The sequence below is a fragment of the Sminthopsis crassicaudata genome, chromosome 5 (genome assembly GCF_048593235.1).
Source record: "Sminthopsis crassicaudata isolate SCR6 chromosome 5, ASM4859323v1, whole genome shotgun sequence".
Lineage (NCBI taxonomy): Eukaryota > Metazoa > Chordata > Mammalia > Dasyuromorphia > Dasyuridae > Sminthopsis > Sminthopsis crassicaudata.
Window position 1 is genome coordinate 190,824,934 of NC_133621.1, and position 24,742 is coordinate 190,849,675.

The 24,742-nt window shown below is 35.1% G+C and overlaps 1 protein-coding gene across 12 annotated transcripts in view; it reads left to right on the forward strand.

The window, feature by feature from the left end:
• Positions 1–24,742, forward strand: part of GPR19 (G protein-coupled receptor 19) — an 86,074-nt gene that overhangs the window by 30,909 nt on the left and 30,423 nt on the right. For 11 of the 12 annotated variants that reach the window (XM_074269140.1, XM_074269147.1, XM_074269142.1 and 8 more), the window contains 2 exons: positions 1,488–1,719; positions 2,576–2,729. The exons of the other annotated variant lie outside the window; for it this stretch is intronic. The gene's annotated coding sequence lies outside the window, so the exon portion shown is untranslated. The remainder of the gene's footprint in view (positions 1–1,487; positions 1,720–2,575; positions 2,730–24,742) is intronic. 12 annotated transcript variants of the gene reach the window in all.

Sequence of the window (24,742 nt, forward strand, 5' to 3'; positions counted from 1 at the left end):
AAACTTGCACATGTGAGAGTTAGTAAATGGTAAATAAATAAGTTATTGATTTAATAGAAAAAATATTATTTTGGGGAAGAAGGTGAAAAGAACCATTCTAGAGATCTTAAATTTACTTTCTTAGGAACTTTTAATTAAATATATACTAGGACTGCTTCTCAAGACTACACCAGAAAGTCAAATATCCACTTTACTCTCTGTTGTGTAGATACAACCTAAACAATCCAATGGAATAATGATATCTGAGAATTTTTTTTTAATCTGAGAACTCAAAAGGAAACAAAAGAACAGTTTTGCACTTTGACTTATTTATTCTGTCTGGCTCATTTTCCCAAAGAAAATGTGATCTATTTGGACAAAATAAACACAGGATTAGAAATAGGGAATATGATTTTTAACATGATTTCTATATTGGCTGTCTCTAAGGTGTATATTGAAATGTGTTAAGGCATACCTATATGCCCAATTCTGTAAACACACTGAGAAATCATACTAATTTAGTTTTGTTAAGGGTACAGATTTTGTCTCAACACAAGCAAAAACTTCCTAACAGTTCATCCAAAATGAACTGGGTCAGTTCATAGGGTTGTGAATTCCCTTCACTAAAGGTCTTTAAGCAGTGGTTATATAATAACTTTATCTTCTTATACGTAGGATTCATGATTTTTTTAAGCTATTGCACCAGATAACATCTGTTTTAAAAATAGATTTTCTTCCATATAGATGAGCCAAAATGACATTTTGTATATTTTACAATGCTCTATTGAATGGATTTTGCCTTTTAAAATCTTCTGTTAAATAATAAAATTACTTTTAGAAGATGGTACATTGAGGCAAGTGAGATTTTTGAAAAATAATATATAGAAAGAATACTTTTAGGTGGGGCCTGAATTTTTACAAACTGAAAGTATTTTCACAATTTTCCCCAAATATGTATGTTTATAATTATCTTTCAAGGATTAGAAGTCAGCCAAGGTTAATCTTAAAGAAAATGACAATTTTTTTGTGTCTGATTTTTGACAATAAAATACATCTAAAAGAATATTTTTCTCAAATTTTATATTTAAATTTTAATTCAATCCTTCATTAAAAAAACAACACCTCCTACTGCCAACATTTTTAGGGTATTTGCTAGTTTTTTTATTGAAGAAAATAAAATGATTATCATTCAATTCTTACAGATCAAATGCTAAGCTTTAGATGTCCAGATATTTCACTATGAATAGGAATCTTTTCCCAAGATTATTTTGGAAACTAGAGCTTTCAACCATATTTGCATCCATATTTAAATAGATTCACTAGTTAGAAATTATGGAGGACAGGAGAAGTTAAGTTTGCAATTTCCATATTAATTCTGTAATCTTTTCAGGGCATGGGGTCAGTAACAATCTGGTAGTGGAAGGGCCCATTAGGTAAATTTGGCTCTAAGAATGTTAATTGAAAGTCCCATTCACTCATTCAATCCTTTTTTCTTTGCCTTTCTTCAGTTGCTGGGGTCCCATGGTGACCATCATTGAAAGAAATCATCCTCTTCAGCAGTTACACAACACCATGGCAACTAGGACTTCAGCTGAGCTGGATAGATGCTAAATACACAGCTAGAGGCTTCCTTCCTACTTTGTAAATCCTACAGTCTTTGAGGCCCTAAGAAAAAAGGATAAAGACTCATAAATATGCACATGAACACATCTGTTCATATGTACATATATATAAATACAGGTAAACAAGTATAGGGATGTAAATCTAGATTTTATTATCATATCTCCTACAAAATCCTCCCCAGCCCCAAAATCCAGGTCAGATATTTTAAAAGTTTTAATAGGAAAATTCAAGAGATGGGAGTAAAAGGGATTGGTTGGGGGGGGGAAGGGCAGAGGAGGAATGATTCTTGGTTCAAAGGGAAATGAAGCACATTGTATCGCAATATCAATCAATGAATAGGTGGGGAAGTCGGAATCTTAAATATATATCCTGACTTGTGATTACATTCAGGTCAATAAACTACACTTTATTTCACCAAATGGTGAAATCAACTAATTCCTTTAATCACCTCTGGGGCAGGTGAAACAATGCTGTCCTTGGTGCTGAAGATACTGAGCTTTTGGGGGTCAGAATGTTCTAAAAACAAGTTAAAAGAACATCCTGCTAGTTCTGAAGTCAGAGTAACTGTTCTCTTCAATGGCCAGTTACTATCTTCATGGTAATTAGAGAGTAGGATGGAATAATGATAGGGGGAGAAAGTACTATTTTCATTTCTAACCTGAACATCTTAAAAAACCCAGATGAAAACCTGAGGTGGAAAACAGAAAAAGGAATGGGGCTTTTTGTGTGTGCTAATAAATACTTCCCTTTTCAGAACCAACCAGTCTAGTTCAGATATTTCTGCTGCTTTGTTGCTGAAAGGAAGGGGGTAGGGAGATGGTTAGATTCTTCCACTAAGCCACATGATCGATTTCCCATGTGACACATTCCAGAGCCCTGGAAAGAAAAAGGGAGGGGCAATAAGAGTGGGGATGGGGGCGGGAGGATGGTTTAGTAGTCAACCCTGCAAAACGTCATCTTGTCTCTATACCAGGAAGCAGGCAATGAGCCAGAGGAAAGGCAGAGGATAGACATGAATGTGCTCCAAAGCTTCTCCGGTGATCTGTGGCTTTTTCTAGACTCTTGTTCAAGGGGAATTACTAGCAGAGAATATCCAAGAAGACGGCTGAGATCAGATCATGAGCAAGGTAGGTGATAGACACAATCTTGCAACAAAGGAATTAAAATCTATTTCAGACGACACAACGTGTTTTTCCCCTTCCAGGAAATTTGGAATTTGAGAACTACTTGGATCCTGATTAGGATCTTTTAGACCGAAGATTTTATGTGAAGCATAAAATAAATTAAGGAAGGCTTCTGCTGAGAGCAAATTTGACTAAGATTGTGTGGGGAAAACTGATCACTAGCTTCCTACAGAAAAGGAAAGAATTCGTTTTCATTGAATCCTAGAAGGTATACATGGGGGTAGAAGGGACAGAATCACATTGGTGAAACCTAATTTTGTATGCATTAAAACCCAGTATCATTTTTATTTGCTCCCTCCATACTGATGTTCTCAGAGAATATTGACAGAGGTTTAAAATATTGGGGCAGATGAGACAACCTTATGCCTTGTAATTATTCTTGTCAGGTTTTCACTAATAAAAGGTCTCATACAGTAGACCAACTCTGAAAGGAAAATTAGAATATGAAACATTGCGATTGTATGATTAGAGAGATCACTTGGTTCTCAGAAATGGAGAGGCTATTAGGAACAAGAATCTCTTGTAGACATTAACCTTAATAGATCCCATCATTTTTACACAGCATAGAGTGAAATGGAGAATTGGTAATGACTAGATTATTTCAAATAACATAGAATCAATTTAGCCAATACAGGATTTATAACTGGTTGATCCACTTTAAAATAATTGGCTACTTTTCCCTTCCTTTTGTTTAATGTTCACCTGGCCTGAAAATCTTTTGTGGTACCATGGAAACAAAGCACTTAAAAAAAAGTCTAGGAAAAAAGAAGCTGGACCTAGATCACAAGTTTTCTTTATCAATCAAAAAGCATTTATGAAGTGTTTACTATGTGCCAGAAAACATGTGAGGCACTCAGAATACAGATGCAATGAATGTGATAATCCCTATAGGCACATAGGTTACATTTTAATAGGAATGAGAATAAATACATAAACTATATATATGTATACACAGAATAAATCCAAACAAATATAAAGTAATTAAATATTGGTTGAGGAGGGGGACAAGGCATAAGAATTGGGGGAAATTGGGAAAGGCCTCGTGTAGAAGCTGAAACTTGCATCATGAAGGAAGAGAGGGATTCCATAAGAGAGAGGGGAGGAGGCCGAGTCTTCTAGGCAGAAAATCCTAGTGCAGATGAAAGAGAGGAAATGGAGGTTCCAGTGTAAAGAACAAAGAGGTCAGTTTGTCTGAAAAAGAAGAATGTTGGAAGGGAAGAAATACTCACTGAAGCTGGAAAAATAGGGTTGAGCTAGATTATGAAGGGTTTTAGAAGCCAAGAAAGAAATTTATATATTTAATTTTAGTTAGTAAGGAACCAATGGGTTGATTAAGTAAGGGAGAGGCATGAGCAGAACTACATTTAAAGAAAATTACTTTTGTCAACAGTGTGTAGGATAGGCTAGAGAGAGAAAGACCAATCAGGAGGCTATTGTAATTGTACAGATGAAAAGGGATGAGAGTTTGAACTAAGATGGTAGAGAATAGGGATTTAGTAGAGAGAAGGGATTGAATGTAAAATATGTTTTAGAGATTAAAACAGAAAAAAATGATATCTGATTCAATAGGTGAACTTAGGGAGAATGAGGTGTTAGGACAGCTAGGTGGTATGGATAGAGTGGTCTGGCCAGACTCTTTGTTAACCTTTATAACTTGATTTCCTCATTGTAAAATGAAGGCTAGGTATTATGTTTCAGATTTATTGAGAAAATCAAATGAAATAATAATTGTAAAGCATTTAGCACACTGTTTGGCACATAGTAAGTGCTACATAAATGTTAGTTATTATTATTAATGAAGAGATTATAAATCTGGGAGACTTGGGAAATGATAGTGCCTAATACAAAAATTGCAAAGTTTGAAAGGAGAAAGGATTTGGAAAGGAGAGTGGAAATAATACAATCAATTTGGGACATAATTGAATTTGATAATCTCTGGAACATTTGATGCAACTTTTTTTATAATAGCTTTTTGATTTGTGTTCCAAATTTTTCTTTGTTCTTTTCCCCTCTTTTCTACCCTACCCAGCAAGCAATCTGACATAGGTTAAACATGTTAGTGCAAACTTTAAAAAAAAAAATTTCACATTTTAAGACCAGGTAGCTTACCTAGATTTTCATGAGAGTACTTTTTTGTTAATTAAATAGTTTATAAATCTAAACATATGAAATATATATTAAATTCACTATTTAGCATTTGGGTTTGTTGTTGATTTAAAAAAGATAAACCATTAGTAATACTTTCAAATAAGCTAATAGTTCCATTGATAAATTAAAAGATTTTCATGTTTAAATGAGCTAAAGAAAAAGTTTTTGGATATTTCTCTTTTTCAACTCTTCTCACTATTCAATCCTTTACATCTGGCTTTTGCCCTCCTTCTTCAACTGAAAGTAACCTCTCCAAATTTCCACATCAATTTCTTAATTGCCAAATTTAATACCTTTTTCTTAATCTTTATCCTTCTTGATCTCTCTGGAGCATTTGATACTATTCATATCCTTTCTTGAACATTCTCCTCTTTAGGTTATAATCTCTCTCTCTCTCTCTCTCTCTCTCTCTCTCTCTCTCTCTCTCTCTCTCTCTCTCTCTCTCTCTCTTTCTTTCTGTCTCTCTCTCTTTCTGTCTTTATCTCTCCCTCTCTCTTCCTCTCATTACCCCTCTCTCTCCCCTTCTCTTTCCCCCTCTCTCCTCCTCTCTTCCCTCTCTCTTCCCCTTTCTCCCCCTCTCTTTCTCTTTGTCTCTTCCTTCTTTCTCCCCTCCTTCAATCTTTCTCCCTCTCCTCCTCCTTTCTTTTTCCCCCATTTCTATTCATTCCCTTTTCCCTTCAACATCAAATGCAAACTCTTCTATTAGGCATTTATAGCCCTTCACAACCTGCTCTGACTTATCTTTCCAGCCTTTTTATTACCTTTCACATAGCCCAAAGTCTAGACAATGGCCATTTCCTGTTCCTCTTACACAATATTTCATTCCCTTTCTCTACATCTTTATTACTGACTCTTTCCTGTGCCTGAAATTCACACCATCCTCACTCCTTTCTTTTAGAATCCCCAATTACTTTAAAAATTCACCTCAAGTGCCAGGTCTACAGGAATTCTTGCCTGATCTCCTAGTTGCTAGTGTCTTCTTCCTCCTCACTAATTCTTTTTAATCTAGTATTTATTTCACATACTTTACATTGTATCCATAATGTTGTAAATATATTGTTTCCCCCAATAGAATGTAAGTATTTTAATCGCAAGGACTGTTTCATTTTTGTCTCTTTAAGCCCAGAATCTAATGGGTATCTAATACAGTAGGTTGTTAGTTGTTTGATATGTTGCTACTGCCAGACCCAGACTTTTGTGAGACACTCTAAGCCATCCACCATCCCCTTTCATAAAAGTGGATTTTCTGGACTGTATCCATAGAAAATACGGTGTGTGTTGGGTTTATCCTGAGCATATTGAACAAGCAAGTTTCTACATATGAAGAGAAAATGAAAATGAATGAACTAGATCTCAAGTTCTGTGAGATTCTTCATTAGATCAGTTAAATTAGGTCTAGGATATTGTATTCTTTTCTTTCCTAAAAGGACAAAAGCATAAGTGATTACTTTTTGTGTATACCACAAACCTCTTTGGTAGTCCAGTGAAATTTTTGGATGCCCTTCTCAGGATAGATGCATACAATAAAATATGAAGAATTTTGAAATAAACCAATATTGAAATAGTTATAAAACAATTATATACATACACAAATATATAGCAAATATATACAGATTATGAAGCCCTTCTCTAAAGTCTCATCTTTCTCCTCCACCTTAAACCCCACCGTCCAAAAAAAACCCCACTCATCTGCTCAGCAATTCATTACTACAGCTTCATTTTATAGGCTTAAAGATGAAAAATGTCATAGGTTTAGAACTGAAAAGGTTTTTTGATTATATCAAATTCAGCAATTTCACTTTATAAATGAAAAGCTCTTGAAAAGTTACTTAACTTTTCCCCAACAACATAGATGAAGTTCTAGAGAAATAAAGTCTTATTCTTAGTGTGAGTGAAATACTTGATCAAAGGACACAATTAAGAGATTGAAGTCCTGAAAAGGAAAATAAGTGGACTCTAGGGGTAAAAATAAAAACACAAAATGTGAAAATTAGGACGATAAAGACCAAATTTGTCTTGTTCATAAGTTTGTCCAAGAACCAGATGAATATCTTTCTCTTTCTAACATCCTCTATTATTTTGTCTCAAAAATGTTTGTCTCATAGTTTACTCTAAAAGCTTATCAATTAATCTGAGAATTTCAGAATTGTGAGGGCCATCAAGGGGCATCTAGTCCTACACCAGATGATGAATTGCCTTTATAAAATTGTATAGTACACACCCCACTTAATGAATCTCAGAGATCTCCCAAGGTGTAAAGAGAAAGTTTATTCATGGCTCATGAGAAGCAAGCAGTCACTCTCACCACATTGGGGGAGGGGTGAAAGTGAGATGCTGAGCACAGGCAGTAAGGACTATATATATATATATATATATATATATATATATATATTCCCTAATACAACATTAAATCCCCTTCTTGTCCCCTCCCCCCCTTCCTGCTGGCTCAGCCTCATTGACTGAGAATGTGATCTTGTATTCTAAGTGTAAAAACTATATTGAATGGGGAAGCAACACGTAGATTCAAATTTAAACAAAGATGTGCCTTTTACTGACTCTGAGACATGTGCTTTCAACATATGAGCTGGGTAGAATAGGACTGAGTGAGTCTGCTCTACACTCTCCCAGAATTGCTCCACCCACCCATATCCTGGGAACTATTTGCCAATGAGGAAAGTCAGGGGAAAATGGGAACCTGATCCCATAGCTTGGTTAATTTATAATTTTCCTTTTGAAGAAATATCAAATTTTCCATTCACCACACTCAAAAAGTAGTCATGTAGCCTCTCCCTAAAGACTTTCAGTGAGGGGTACCCATTAATTGCTCTTTGCAATTTCTATTTGTTGCTTTTCTAGAACCAAATAAAACAATCTGACTTCCTCTTTCATAATACAACCCTTAAATACTTGAAGAGAGCTTTTAGATCTTTCACTGAGTCTTCTCTCTATGCTAAACATCCCCAGTTTCTTCAGCTGATATCATATAGTCATTGACACAATGTCTTTCACTCTTCCAGGAGCCTCCTTTAGACTGTTTCTAGATTTCCAAAGTCCTTTCAAAACAATGGTGACCTGAACTGAATATAATCCTTACATGGAGGCAACATATGATTAAAAGAGAACTAGATTTGGATTCTAGAAGACCTGGACTCAAATCTCAATTCTACAACCTACTACCCTGTGGGAAAATCACCCAACCTCTCTAAGACTCAGTTGATTTATCTGCAAAATAAGATTTTACTGACTGACCTCTAAGCTCCCTTCCTTTATAATATTTTATGACCAAGGCAGAGTATAGCCAGACTATTATCTCCTAGTTACTATAAGCTATTCTTATTATAACCCAACATTGTATTTAGACTACCATAACACAATATAAACTTAAATTTTGCTTTCAGTTCACTAAGCAAGTATTCAATCACTTAGTTAACAAGCTAACAGTCTACAATGCTTATACAGTATTGAAAAGTGGGTCTACAAAGATAAAGAGAAAATAATCTCTTCCCATTACATACTAATGGAGTAAACAACATATACATAAGTAAACATATGTATCAAAACCCCCATCTTTTTTTTTTCATAGATCTAATCATACTAGACCTGTTTCTTGTATTTAAGGTGATTTTTTTTTTAACCCAACTGTAAGGCTTTCTATTTACCTCTTTTACATTTCGTATTACCTTTCTATTAGTTCTCCCTTACCCACTTTGTGTTATCTGCAGATTTGATAAGGCATTCTTCTATGCCTTGATCAATCCAAGTCATTGATTTAAATGTTAAATAGCTGTCTATATTTATTGAACTAGGCATGAACTGGCAAATCTATTTCCATTGAACAAGTTGGAATCTAGCTCTAGGAAAACTTGGAAAGTATTTGGTGGACACTAAGAATAAAGTAAAAGATACAAAATCTCATGTGAAGATAAGCCATGAATACTCAGCAAAGTGCTCTGCCAGTGGCAGGTTAGGATGATAAATGTTTGTTGAATAAATATTTCACAAATACATCTAGATGGACACTCAATGAGTTAACCTGAATTAGCTATACACACCCAAAATATCTTCGAACAAGGTCATGAGTTGCTCCTAATTTTACATACTCCTTGGCATTCAATAAGAGTTAACAAAAATACACACACACACACTCACTCACTCATGCACATAAGAAAAGAAACCATGAAGTCAAGTCCACAGAATGAAACCTTGTGACATTTGGAGACATACCTTTTTCTTTTCTTTCCTTTTACTTGCGGGGGGGGAGTCCATCTTCTACACATCTAAAGGGGTAGATGAATAAAAGAGATTATAGAATCATAGAGTCTCAGAGGTGGAAAGTACTTGGAACAAGCTACTAGTTCAAACTCCTACTTAACAGATAAATTCTTTATTTAAAAACTCCCTAATATCTAGGATTTTCTGGAATGTCTCAAATGATAGTTCACAAAGCTAACTAAAGTCCATTTTTGGATATCTATAATAAATGGCAAGTTTTTCTTTATATGGACCTATAATTTGAATTCCTTAGAATAAATGAATGAATGAAAAGACATGTATTTACTATTTACTACATAGAAGGCATTGGGCACAGTTATGGGGATACCAATTCAAAAGAATGATCGTTTCTTCCCTTAAGAATCTTACATTCCAATTCTAAAAATAATACACAAGGGAGAATTATGGGCAAGGAAAGGTGAAATCACTCATATAGTCAGTAGAGTCACAGGTCAATTTGAATGATGTGTCTTTTCTAGAAGTAATGGGCAAAATTTTTGTTTAAAAGTGCCTTAGCACAGTGCTTAGCACATGGTAGATAGCACATAAATACTTATTGCCTTCCATTTACTCCCAAATAATAATACTGATTTGATCATTATTCATTGAACAGGAAGTAGAAAGGAGCATGGGGAGAGAAGATTGTTTGTGCTAATACAGAAAGACAACGGTATGGTTCAGTAGCTAGGGCTGGCCAGATGAAATGACCTGTCACCAATGAAGAAGGCCTATCATAAGTTGGTATCATGAGAAAGGAAGGAAAGCCCAAGAAGTCTTCTGCTGTCTCAAGCAGTTCTTTTCTTACTGCAACCAGCTCCAAGTCCACAAAGCATTCACCAAAGAAGCAGTGACAATATTCCCTAGAGAATCCTTAGACATTCAAAATTTACTTGGAACTAGGAACCATAATATTTGCTCCAATATTATAAAAATCTCAACTTGAACCCCTGGGCCAATTCCAAGGATGCCCAGAGTGCCCTTGGAATTTGGAATATCTATGGTTTCTATTTAAGTCATAGTGTTAATTTCTAAAGTTTAGTTAACTGCCATTCTGTAGTGGCAATTTTCTTGTCCAGTAAGTAACTACTTTCTGAAAAGAGCAAAAGGCATATATGATCAGAGCCAGAATATCTTTCTCTCATTTTTGGTAGATAGGTAGCTGGTACTGAAAAAGCAACATGGCCTCACATTTCACCTGGATGCTACCCATCTCCGTTGTTGTCACCTAATTCATCTTCCATCAGATTCAATAATTAAAAACCGAAACCAATAAAATTCAATAATAAAACCAATTATTAAAAAACCCCAAATCACCACACCTATATAAGATCAGACCTTTTAGGAAATCCCTACAGGACTATATAGTACAGACTAGAAGAAAAAGCGATGTCTTCAGTAAATGATGTGCTGAGACAAGCTATCCCCATAGCATCCGAACCACATTTTATAATTCTTTTCCCCTGGTCCTGGATTTATATTCTGATTCCAGCCACATAACCACCCTGAGCCTCCATTTTCTCATCATTAAATGCCATATAAATTCAAGCAGAAATTATTTCATTTGGGGTTAGTAAGAATAATAATTGTCCCTGTGCTAGAATTGAAGAGAGAATAAATTGCAGCCCAAAACCCTTTTTAAAATTTGGTATTAGGGGATAGCATTAAGACCTACCCAATAGGCTACGGTTCTACTATCAGGATCCTGATAAATGTAATTGGTTTGTTTCTGGGATTTTTATGGGACATAGAAATGAACACTATGACAAGTTCACATCAACTACGGCATAAGGGAAAGATAGTTGATAGGCGTGGAGTCCAGCTCCAGATCTGGCACTATTAGCTCATTAACCATGTAAATGTGGGTAAATCACTCACTTCAACCTGTTTCCTCAAAAGTCAGAGAACTAGTAGCATTTGCACTTCTTCACACAGGTTGTTTTGAGGAACCCTTGATAGCTGTATGACTTCAGCAAGCCAGTTTTTTCATCTTCTAAAAAAAAAGTTATTGTGAGGATAAAATGATCTAATAAAATTTATAGTGTTTTACATAACTTAAAGCATAATATAAAGTCTAGCTATTATCATTATTTGGTTTTTACTTGGTTTCTTAACCAGTCTTAATCAAGTAACTGTTATTTGGTCTTTAAATCTTCTTTAAATTTTACTTCCTTCAATTTTTTTTTTCCTATCATGCCACAAGTTAACATTGAAAATGTGTCTATCTAGAGCCAACTATATGGCCAAACAGGACAAGCCCTAGTCAGAGGAGACAGTTCTTGTGCCTAAGTGGAGTGTTTAGGAAGTGTTTACCCACTCCTATGTCCTTCATTCTGCCCACCATTAGATTTATTCCTTTGAGCTAAGGTATTCTCTCTAGAAAGTTCCTGTTATATAAAAAGAATAACTTTTTTTTTTTCCCAAGGCAATCGGGGTTAAGTGACTTGCCCAGGGTCACACAGCTAGGAAGGTTAAGTGTCTGAGGTCACATTTGAATTCAGATCCTCCTGAATTCAGGGATGGTGCTCTATCCATGTGCCACTTAGCTGCCCCCAAAAGGATAATTTTTAAAAACACATCACTTATTAATTAGCAGTTATTGCTTTATCAGATTAGTCATTATAAAAAAAAAGTAGGAACCTAAGAAAAGAGGAAAGAGAAGAGAGATTTTGGTAGGAGGAAAGACATTGAGACAACACTGGAAAATGGACTTCTGTTGAGGAAGAATAAGCCTAGGTTAAGTACCATCATGAAAACTTGAAACAGGTCATGGAGTCATTGAAACTAGGAGGAAGAAATCTTCAAGGAATGTGGGTAGAAGGAAAGCAAAAAATATACTTTATACTCTGAAAGTTTGCATTGGGCTAGACCTGCAATCCAACATAAGCCTAGAGGCAATATGAGAGGAAGACAAAGAGAAATTCTTCTCTTTATTCCAAGAGGAAAACTATTCCTTTAAAACAGGGTTCACAAACCACAGAACCATGGCAGGAACTTACTGGCCTGGAGATTCTAGCTGCCCTTTGAATATACCAAATGGGAATGTCTAATAATAGATATAGATGATTCCAAAGAAACCCACAGATATCCAAAAGGAAAAGTAATTAGCCCTTGGTAACATTATCACATTTCTCTCTGCTATATGTCTCCACTGAGTTGTTTTGTGATGAACAAATGTTCAAAACATCTATTCTCTGCTGAGTAGGTCACCTAGATTGCTCAGTACTATCATTTGCTATTCTTCAGCTGTGATGCAGCTTCTTTGCTGATCTGTGGTAATAGTTAGGACCTTAATTCTGAAAATCCCATAGTCTCAAAGTATTTATCTCTTTTGATATTCAGGGCAGCATCAGCTCTACCCAGCCAGGTACCTAAATTTTGGAAAATCTTGTCTTTTGAACTTCTCATTCCTTCTTCTTTATTGCTAATAATAATAGCTGGCATTTATATAGCTTTACATAAGTTTTCTCATTTGATCCTCACAATCACCGGAAAGGGAGATGTTGTTATTATCCCTCATTTTAAAGTGAGGAAACTGAGGCTGAAAAGTTGAATATTTTGCCTAAGGTGTTACAGATAGTATATGAGGCAGGATTTAAACTGGGGTCTTTCTTCCAGCACTTACCCATCATATACACCATTTAGTTGCTATTCCAAATTCATGTAATTTGGTCAGAATTACATGTGGTCAGTACCACTGGATTTTTAAGAGATCCATGAGTCATTTAATTAATTTAGGCTTCCCCATCTGTAAAAATGAAAGGACTAGATTAGAAAATCTTTAAGGTCTCTTCTAGCTCTAATTCTATGATCCAATATATCACATTTCTTAGTCTATTACCATTTTGTTTTGCTTTGTTGGTACAAACCTTTTATTTTATAATTGCATTGTCAGGAAATTCATTTAATTTCCTTTTATATTTAGAGAGTTTCCAAATCATTCTCAAGAGCTCCAAATAGAAAAAATGGCAAACCTTCACATGAGAAATCAAAGCTGCAAATAGGCTGGAGTTAAGGGAGACCTCTCAATTCCCTATCATGACTGTAGGGTACCCTCCAATTATAGGAGCTGTTATACAGTTCTTTCTCTGTCTGAATCTCTCTCTCTCTCTCTCTCTCTCTCTCTCTCTCTCTCTCTCTCTCTCTCTCTCTCTCTCTCTCTCTCTCTCACACACACACACACACACACACACACATTTTAACTGTAGTTTCCTATCAGCTCTAGATCAAATAAAAATCCTCTGTTTGATTTTTAAAACCCTTCATAACTTGGCCCTTTCCTACCTTTTCAATTTTTTAATACCTTATATCTTATATGCTGACTTCCTTGCTGGAACAAGACAAACCATCTGCCATCTCCAGATATTTTTACTTATTGTCCTTTATGCCTGTAATTTTCCCCTCGTCACCCCTACCTTCTGGCTTCCCTCTTTCCCTTCATGTCTCAGTTAAAATCCCACCTTCTACAAGAAGCTTTTCCCAGCTTGTCTCTTAATGCTTGTTCTTTCCTTTTATTAATGAACTCCAATTTGTTCTGTATATGTCCAATTGTCTCCCTCATTAGATTGTGGGCTTCTTGATAAATCTTTCCAACGTCTGCTTTTGCTTTTCTTTCTATTTCCAGTGTTTAGCACAGTACCTGGCATATAATTGTACCAAATAAATGTTTTCTGATTGATTCACTTTTTCTGTATATCATAGAACAAATGTTAAAGCACACATTATATATTCAGGCAAAGAATACATGAAAATATATTTGTAACTTATTTGTATTTATTTGCAATTATATACAGATTGAGAATGAATTAATATGTCTCTACTATTTACTTTGTGCAAAGCACTGTCTCAAGACAGTTAAAATATGTTGGGTCTCCCTAATTCACCTGGGCTAGAAGTACAGAGATTAATCATTGGCCCCACCTTGATTGGCATGGGAGCTTTGACCTGTTCCAATTCTAGCTGGGATGGTTCATGTCTTCTTAAGTTGCCTAATAGTCTTCTGTCTACAGAGATTCACCATATTAATACTGAACTTGGTGCAAATATTCGACCAGCTTAGCCACTCAGAATTTCTTTCTGGGAGCAGGAATGACAGGTATACATCACCAATCTCAGGCAATGCATGCTTCCTTTTAGTCATTTCCATTAATAAAATCATATCCATTTCAAAGGTTGGACTAATTATCACTGCCAAGGACTTTTTGTGGCAAGGACTTTCTTTATGGAGTCTTCATTGGTTGTGGTGGATGAGGAGGTGACAGCAATCCCTAAAGACACAATTGCTTATTGGAGTTTTTCCAGGAGTTATTTCCAGGAATGATTATGATAGAAACCAGAATAGAAGCAGCATCATTGGGGGATAAAGATATTACTATTCCAGGGCTATTAGGCAAAGGGTCTTAGCTAGCCTCCACTGGAGTCAGAAGATAGATAAGGTAATGTCAGTAAAGTAGCTGCTGATCATTTGGCTCACTTTGTCCACGCATATTTCTGTCTCTCCCTCAGAATGTTTTGTCCAGCTAATTAAAGGCAGTTAGATGGCTCATTGAATAGAGTCACTGAGCCTCAAGCCAGAAACCCTTGAGTTTAAATCTGGCATCAGACACTAGCTGTGTGGTCCTAGGCAAGTCACTTAACTTCTATTTGCCTTAATCCAAAGCAGAGGAAAGTGGCAAACCATTCCAGTATCTTTGCCTAGAAAACCCCATGGATATTTCAGTCCACTGTCGGACATGATTAAATGTTTCAACAACAGACTAAATAAATACAAATACAAATATAAATTCATATGCATCCTTTGTTCATAATTTTACCTTTTTAATATCTCTCATACAGGAACTCCCTTCTCTCCTCTGACATTACTACCATCCTGATGCAGACCCTCATCATCTCACATTTGGATGATTTCTTTTTTTTTCTTTATTATTAATTTTTATAATTATAACATTTTCTTTGACAGTACATAGCATAGGTACATTTTTTTTTTACAACATTATCCCTTGTACTCCCTTCTGTTCCGAGTTTTTCCCCTCCTTCCCTCCACCCCCTCCCCTAGATGGCAGGCATTCCCATACATATTAAATATCTTATAGTATATCCTAGGTACAATATATATGTGCAGAATTTTGTTGTTGTTGCAAAGGAAGGATTGTATTTGGAAGGAAAAAATAATCTGGGAAGAGAAACAAAACAAAACAAAACAAAAAACCAATGCTCACAGCTTATACTCATTTCCCAGTGTTCCTTTTCTGGATGTAGCTGATTCTGTCTATCATTGATCAATTGGAGTTGGATTAGCTCTTCTCTATGTTGAAGATATCCACTTCCATCAGAATACATCCTCATACAGTATCATTGTTGAAGTGTATAATGATCCCCTAGTTCTGCTCGTTTCACTCAGCATCAGTTGATGTAAGTCTCTCCAAGCCTCTCTGTATTTCTCCTGTTGGTCATTTCTTACAGAACAATAATATTCCATAACATTCATATACATAATTTACCCAACCATTCTCCAATTGATGGACATCCATTCATTTTCCAGTTTCTAGCCACTATGAAAAGGGCTGCCACAAACATTTTGGCACATACAGGTCCCTTTCCCTTTTTTAGTATTTCCTTGGGATATAAGCCCAGTAGTAGTACAGCTGAGTCAAAGGGTATGCACATTTTGATAACTTTTGGGGCATAATTCCAGATTGTTCTCCAGAATGGTTGGATTCTTTCACAACTCCACCAACAATGCATCAGTGTCCCAGTTTTCCCACAGCCCCTCCAACATTCATCGTTATTTGTTCCTGTCATCTTAGCCAATCTGACAGGTATGTAATGATATCTCAGAGTTGTCTTAATTTGCATTTCTCTGATCAATAGTGATTTGGAACACTTTCATATGAGTGGAAATAGTTTCAATTTCATCATCTGAAAATTGTCTGTTCATATCCTTTGACCATTTATCAATTGGAGAATGGCTTGATTTCTTATAAATTAAAGTCAATTCTCTGTATATTTTGGAAATGAGGCCTTTATCAGAACCATTAACTGTAAAAAATGTTTTCCCAATCTGTTACTTCCCTTCTAATTTTGTTTGCATTAGTTTTGTTTGTGCAGGAACTTTTTAATTTGGTGTAATCAAAATGTTCTATTTTGTGATCAATAATGGTCTCTAGTTCTCCCTTGGACACAAACTCCTTCCTCCTCCACAAGTCTGAGAGGTAAACCATCCCATGTTCCTCCAATTTATTTATGATTTCATTCTTTATGCGTAAATCTTGGACCCATTTTGATCTAATCTTAGTATGTGGTGTTAAATGTGGATCCATGCCTAGTTTCTGCCATACTAATTTCCAGTTTTCCCAGCAGTTTTTGTCAAATAATGAATTCTTATCCCAAAAGTTGGGATCTTTGGGTTTGTCAAACACTAGATTGCTATTTTTATTCACTATCTTGCCCTGTGAACCTAACCTATGCCACTGATCAACTAGTCTATTTCTTAGCCAATACCAAACGGTTTTGGTGACTGTTTCTTTATAATATAGTTCTAGATCAGGTACACTTAGACCACCTTCACTTAATTTTTTTTTCATTACTTCCCTGGAAATTCTTGACCTTTTGTTGTTCCATATGAATTCTGTTGTTATTTTTTCTAGGTCATTAAAATAGTTTCTTGGAAGTCTGATTGGTATAGCACTAAATAAATAGATTAGTTTAGGAAGTATTGTCATCTTAATTATATTTGTTTGGCCTGTCCAAGAGCACTTAATGTCTTTCCAATTATTTAAATCTGACTTTATTTTTGTGGCAAGTGTTTTGTAATTTTGCTCATATAATTCCTAACTTTCCTTTGGTAGATATATTCCCAAATATTTTATACTGTCTACCGTTATTTTGAATGGAATTTCTCTTTGTATCTCTTGCTGTTGGATTGTGTTGGTAATGTATAAAAATGCTGAGGATTTATGTGGATTTATTTTGTATCCTGCAACTTTGCTAAAATTCTGAATTATTTCTAATAGCTTTTTAGCAGAGTCTTTGGGGATCTCTAAGTATACCATCATGTCATCTGCAAAGAGTGATAGTTTGATTTCCTCATTTCCTACTCTAATTCCTTGAATCTCTTTCTTGGCTCTTATTGACGAGGCTAGCGTTTCTAGTACTATATTGAATAGTAATGGTGATAGTGGGCAACCTTGTTTCACTACATTTGGATGATTTCAATAGCATTGAAAGAGATCCTAGCCTAAACTAGTAATCTTACAGATTAAGAAATTAAGAATCTTATAACTTATGACTTCATGAAAATTCTAGTGGGCTATGCAGAAAGATATTTTGTCAGTTTGCTGATACTTGTGGACATGCTTGTCTTGTAGAACAGAATATGTAAGTGCCTATAAGCAGCAAACCCTTATTATACTTGCCGAGTACCAAATATCTGCTTTTCAGAAAACTCCTTGAATTCTGTGCATAAAATAAGTCTTTTCTTCCTCATTTTTGATTATATTAATAATTATAAATGCCTGATTATTATAATTCTAATTACAATTAGAAATAGTCTAACCAAGAATGGAGGGCCACGTAATAGCTAATGAGTAAGTTACAGAAAGTATTTCAGCTCTCTGGGGTATGTAGAAACAAATGAAAAGGGAATTTAACTATAAAATTTGGCTTCACATCTCTGTCCTTCCTTTGGTGGTCTTACTCCAGTCTTATTTCCAGTTTAATGGAGAGAATATTGGGTTTTGAATTAGAAGACCTGAGTTTGAATCTTGATTCTAATATTCACATACTACTTAGAATGAGTGAGTTACTTAAACTTTTGGAATGTGTTTTCCTCATCTAGGAAATGGAGAAAACAGCATTTGCCCTACCTATCTCACAGGGGTGTTATAAGGAAAGCATCAAGTGAATTATATCAATATGAATTACTCCTTCTCCTACTCCTACTTATGATGATGATGATAATGATGATGCTTTTGATGATGATGATGATGATGATGATGATGATGATGATGATGATGATGATGATATGCTAGTTACCTAGAGCCAGGTCACAGAGGACTTCATTCAGTTCTCAACAAACATGGACCAATTTTTTACTTCTCCATTCTCCAACAAATTATGTTCAACTTGTTCTTTTTTCCCTTGGTTATTTCATTTATTTGGGATAGCAGTGGTGGGATAAATCTATTAAATACACTAATCCCTATTAAGGTTTTCTAGTGACTGTGCTACACATCCTAGATAACAGTGCCTTAACTCATTTAAAATGTCCTATGAGTCAAAGAATTTCAGAGTTGTAAAGGAACATGGAAATCATCATACCCAGCCCTCTCATTTTACAGATAAGAAATCTTTGGGCTAGAGAGATTAAATGGCTTTATGAAAGACACAGTGACAGAGGTAGAACTAAAATGCAGAATTCTAGATTGTTAATTCATTGCCCTTCCCATCATGTCATCCTGGTACCTCTATACTATTTAAATCTTTAAAGAATTATTTTTTAAGTTTAAATTTATTATTTATTATTTTTTAAATTTTGAGTTCCAAATTATTTCCCGCCCATCCCCTCCCCTGCCCACTGAAAAGGCAAGCAAAACAGTATCAACTATACATATGAAATCATGCAAAACATTGGACATATTTTTAAAAGCATGAAAAAATAAAGAGACAAAATTATTTTACATTCAGATTATAGCAGTTCTCTCTCTCTCTGGAGTTGAATATCATTTTTTCATCATGAGACTTTTGGAATTGTTTTGGATCTTTGTATTGGTCAGAGTAGCCAAGTTAAAGATTCGTTTTTAATTCTGGTAATTTCTTGCATCAGGATAGTTTTGTGTAAGATGGCCTTTTGGTACTTCTCAAATTATCTCCAGGGGGGGCAAATTATCTTGGCTTATGGGCAAAATCCTTTCAGTGAAAATTAATCATTAGGTCTCATATTCCCTCCTCAACTCATCTGTGTAGAAGGAAAGGTATTTCTCTCTCTTCTTGAAATGAATTCTCCCTCATCCAAGAAATAGGTTGGAAATAGAGTGAGGTTTGGAGGGAAAGCAAGGTAATATACAGTAGGGAAGACAAAGATTAACACCACCATTTTCTACCATACTTCCCCCTGCCCTGTGTCTCTGTGACTCTCTATGTCTTTTTTTCTGTGTGTCTCTATCCCTGTGTCTGTCTCTGCCTCTTCCTGTCTTTTTTTTCTCTGTCTCTTTCTCCCTTCTTTCTCCCGTCCCTCCTTTCCTCCCTTTCTCCTTTTCTTCCTTCTTCTCTCTTCCTCTTCATCTCATTTTTCTTTTACCCTTCTTTTTTTTCTTTTTGGCATCTACAGGTTAAACTGGTAGCTCTAAGCACTTAGAACTAAAAAGGTTATTAATACAATGAACTAAAGAGGACTTTACCTATGATTCCTTTAAGCTGTAGTATCCAATTACCTTTGTCCATGTACTTGGTTGATCTTATGATCCTCTGTGTGTGCACATGCATATGAATACATATATACCATTCTTATTTCTCGATCGCAACTCTAAAATCTTTTCATGCTATAATCCTCTAAGAATTCTCCCTGTTCCTTTATCTTGTATACATATACATGTGTGTACACACACATACATAAACACACAGAGTATTACCTCTGTGTTGTAAGTTTCCAAAGTCTCTGCTTTTTAAATCTCTACAACTCTCTTTAAAATGTAGTATAGGCATTTTAAAATAAAACAAATGCAAGAGAACAGCCCCCTTTGATTGTCTTATCACTGTCTTATCTTGCCACTGCCTAATTCCAAGCTGGGAATAATATTGGACATTTTCTTGGCCAACTGATTCATATTTAACCAATATGCCAATAGGATCATGTTTCCCCTGGCCTTCTACATAAAGCTTTTCACTGTAGCTTTACATGGGAGATTTTAATATATTCTTAGCACAGTGATAATCTGGTTTAGTTTCTTCTATCCCTAAAATCAAAATCCTAAAAATAATAATAATAAAATTTAAAGGTGATACTTTGTAGCAAATATAACAATGCTAAAAATAAAGGAAGTTCTTGGCTTTGAAAGGGAAACTAATATAGGAACTACATAAAACTTGGGATATTTTTACATTTTGCCTATTATTGTCGATTGTTTTCAGACCTCTTCTTCCCATGGCCATTCTCTCCCCTCCTCACTCTCTTTTTCCAAAGTCCCTCGATTCCTCCTCACCCTCTAGTTTCTCTGTAAAGTTCCAAGCTTTACATGAGTTGGACTTGCAATTTACTAACTGCCAAACAGTACACAAAGTTCAGTAAGGGAAACAGAGGGCCTAAGGCATAGAAGATAGATAGAAGCAAGAGGATGAAACTGAAAATATAAGGATCCAAGTTCTGTCTGGGAACCGTTGACAACCACCTACAATCTTCTAGGTGTAATATAGTACAGAAGTTGAAGCTGTTTCATAAAAAAAGATGTGTATGTATCTCTACAACACACAATTCATTACTTTTACTTGTTCTATATTGTCTTATATTATTCCCTGTAATGATCTTGTCTCCCCACCTAGATTGCAAATTCTCTGAAGACAGAGAGTTAAGTTTCATATTTATTTTAAATCTTTGATGGTATCTAGAATAGTGATAGACATAGGCAATAGATGATTGGGCTATATCTTTACTTAATATATTATATATGTAACAGTGGCTACTCTGGCTCCTATTGTCTGAAGTACAGGTAAGTGACATTTTACCCCTCCCCTAGAATTCTTTAGTACTCTTAAGTGGGGTTGGCAATGTCTAAGCTCTGCAATTAGCTCTAACCCTCTCTCTTTTTAGTGTTCACTTCCATTTGTAGGATTTCTCTGCACTCCAGTTCCATTTAACCACTAACAATCATATAGTTTTTACAAAGGAATATTTACTTCAAAGTATATATAGCAAAGGTAAACATATAATGGAATGGAGGGAAGTAAGGGAAGAAAGGGAAGGAAAGGAATGGGAGAAGGAAGGAAAGAGTGGGTCATGGAAGAACTAAGAGAAGGATAGAAGAAAGGAAAAGAGGAAGGAGGAAAGAAAGGAGAGGAAGAAGGAGTGAGATAAGGAAGGAAAAAGGGAAGGAGAGAAAAAAAGAAAGGTACGAAAAGAATGAGGGAAAGATGGAAGAAAGAAAGAAGGGAAGGAAGAAAAGGAAAAGAGAGAAAGAAGGAAGGATAGTGGAAAAGAAGGAAGGGATGGAGGAAGGAGAGAACATAAATGAAATGTTTGAAAATATACATAAACAAACAGGAGATTTAGAGGAAAGCAGTCAAGCAGAATGGTTTTTCCAGTGGAAAAACCATGCATGTTGAATTTTTTATTTTACACACACACACACACACACACACACACACACACACACACACACACACACATATATATATATATATATATATATATATATATATATATATATATATATATATATGTTCCTATGTAAATATGTAGGTATTTAAACCAAAAATTTTTAAGGGAAAATAGTAATCAAGCTAAGATTCAAACTCAGATGCTCTGACTCAAATACTCTACTGCATTGTGCTGCTATGGTTCTTTAAGACAAATTGTAAATAATAATGTGGAATTTTCCTATTCCATATGATTCTTTTGATGATTTAAATTGTAGAGCCCTTTCCTTTTTGATTTAAAAGGCTAACAGCTACCTTTTCTGGGATACTGAGCTTACAGTTGGATTTCAGATGTCATCTAATTCTACCTCCTCATTTTTAAATTAAGGAAGGTTCTGTCCAAAGAAGTTGGGACTGGCCCAAGGTTATGCAGAAAGAGACATCAGGAGCAGTTTTGAATTGAAGTCCTTGGCAATATTCATGCCATCATTCCTTGCCTTCTACCTAGAAGCTCCAACCAGCTTTTATTCTTATTCCAGTGTTGCCTCTCTAGATCAACATGTACATGATGGTACATGGTGGGCGGGTGTGATCATGTTTTTTCAGATCTTCAATATGTCACATATACCTCTGCTAGCATGCCAAAACAGATGTATCTGTGGGTGAGTGAGAGATAAATGATCATTACATAGGAGGTTAGGGTGGAATAACAGATGTCCCTAAGTTTCCTGAATTGAGGAGTCAGTAAAAACCTAACAATATGCCTTTTCTCTCCTCTGAATACAAACCCAGCCCTTAGTGACCTTGCATGGACTATAAAACGATGAACATGTGCTCATCATCCTGTTCATTATTTATAAAAGGACCTTATTAAGTACCATTTAAGATGAGCAGAATATGGAGTGTGTTTTCCACTCAAAAGAAAATTATTGATTGCTATTGCTCATTTGAGCCATTTGAAAATCAACAGTGACTAATCAAATTTAAGAAATCAAATACATGAATAACTAAGTTTAACATAGCTTTAAGAGTTGCACATCACTTTACAGATACTGTCTCATTTGATCCTTACCACAACCCAGGAAGGTAGGTGCTAATATTAGCCCCATTTTACAACAGAGGAAATTGAGGCATACTGAGATAAAATGACTTGCATAGGGTCCTACAACTTATGCTGTTTGGAGCTGGATTTGAACTCATTCTTTTTGACTTTAGGTCCAGTATTCTATTCACTGTTCATTTAAAGTTAGAAAGAATCTTTAAATATCCAAATCTCCTCGAGTATAAGAATATGTGTGAATAAAGCTTTTTCAGGTTCAGGAGGGGAAAGTTAGTGCTGAGAATCTCAGAGATAGATAAGGTTTTGCCAGAAATTGCTCTTGACAAAATGTTCAATTCTGCAGGGTTCCTTTTCTTTACTTCTGCAGAATATTTTAGGTACTTTCCTCTGCCCTTCCCTTCTGACAGACTTTTTATGCAGACCTTGATTGTCTAGATATACAACTCCAACTTCCACTGTTTGCCACAAAAATCTACACATAAAAAAATATTCCAATACCTTCCATCAAAGTGGTACTGCTCTGTTTCTGTTTTTCCACATGAGATGACCCAGTTATCTCAGCTTGTATATAATAATAATTTAATATGCTTTCTCTTCAAGATAGCACTGAATTGCAATGTATTAATACCTTAACCCAAAAGGGATGAGTTATCATATATTATATTGATTATTATATGATGGATATTTTCCCAGAATTTTCAGAAGTGTTTTGCACAAAGCCCCAGAATATTGCAGAGCCTCCTGGAAGACATCCTTGATTACTCAATGGAATCTGACACATCTATCAAAACATCAATGAAACGGATGAAAAATGTGTATTGCCCAGTTTCTGACATGTGTTTAGATGCATAGTGTATACAGCTTGTCCAACAAAATGCATTTCTAGGACAAATAGTACAAATGAAAATAAGCTGAACCGAGGAACTGAACAGAAGATAGAGCACTAGATTGCTTTGGGAAATTGTAAGGCCCTTTTACTGACCTAGAACTGTCCATGAAAGCAAAAATCTGTGTTTTCAATTTTAACATTTTCTTGGTGTTGCTATGTCGTAAAACTTGAAATAGTGCTGCTTCCTAGGAACTAAAAATAAGTATCATACAGAATACAATAAGGAAGTGTATGGTGGATATGAACAAACTGCAACTTATATCAAATCCAGAAACCCAAAATAAGAATAGTAAGTAAAACACAACCTGAAGGAATTATATTGTAAAGAAGAATATGAGGGATAGTGACATAGGTGTCCCTTTATGTAGCATTTTATGTGGGAAGCAGATTTCCTACTATCAAGTTTTAGGGGAAGATGATTAGCACTGATGACAAAAATTCCCTTTTCCTGAGCCTTGCCTTACTTTTGCCTCAAGGGCTTATCTTTCATAGGTATAGAGATCAATTTACTGATATATTATAATCTCTACTTATAAATTTTCCAGCTTATGAAAATTTTAGCCACAAAGGTTCCATTTCAGTATATCTCCATAGCATTTGTGAATTGAAAGTGGAAGTACTTATTCCCTTCTCTTTTGAATCTCAGCTTCACTGAAATTATATGATTTCTTTCAAAGAGTAGTTGAGCTATTCTTTCTCTATTCTTGATGAAAGTATTTAGTAGTGTATATGTTCTCCTAAAAACTTCTTTGCCTAATTCCCAAAGGTTTTTTTTTTTTCATGTTGCTTTATTGTTGCCATTTTCTTTTGGGAAAATATCTATTATTTCTATTATTTATTTGATATTGAATTATTCAATTAAGCTCTAAGATTTTATTTAAAGATGCCTTATTTAATATAATTTTTATTGCTTTATGATTAAGAAGTATATATTCCCTCTGTTCTGAATTTGATTATGAACTTTTTAATGCTCTAGTGCATAGTCAATTTTTTTAAAGGCATCAAACACAACTGAGAAATATGCTTGTTCTTTTTGTTCTCATTCAGCAGTTGGCAAAGATTTATTGTATCTAACTTTTCCCTAAAACTTTATGCAGGTACTTAATTTCTTTTGTGCTTATCTTTTTGTTAGATTTTCCTACATTGGTACATTACACTGAGGTCTCCAACTATTTTCTCCCTTTTTAAATAAACTATTATTGCTGACTTTTGTTTTTATGTCATCCTATTTTCCTCATTCTC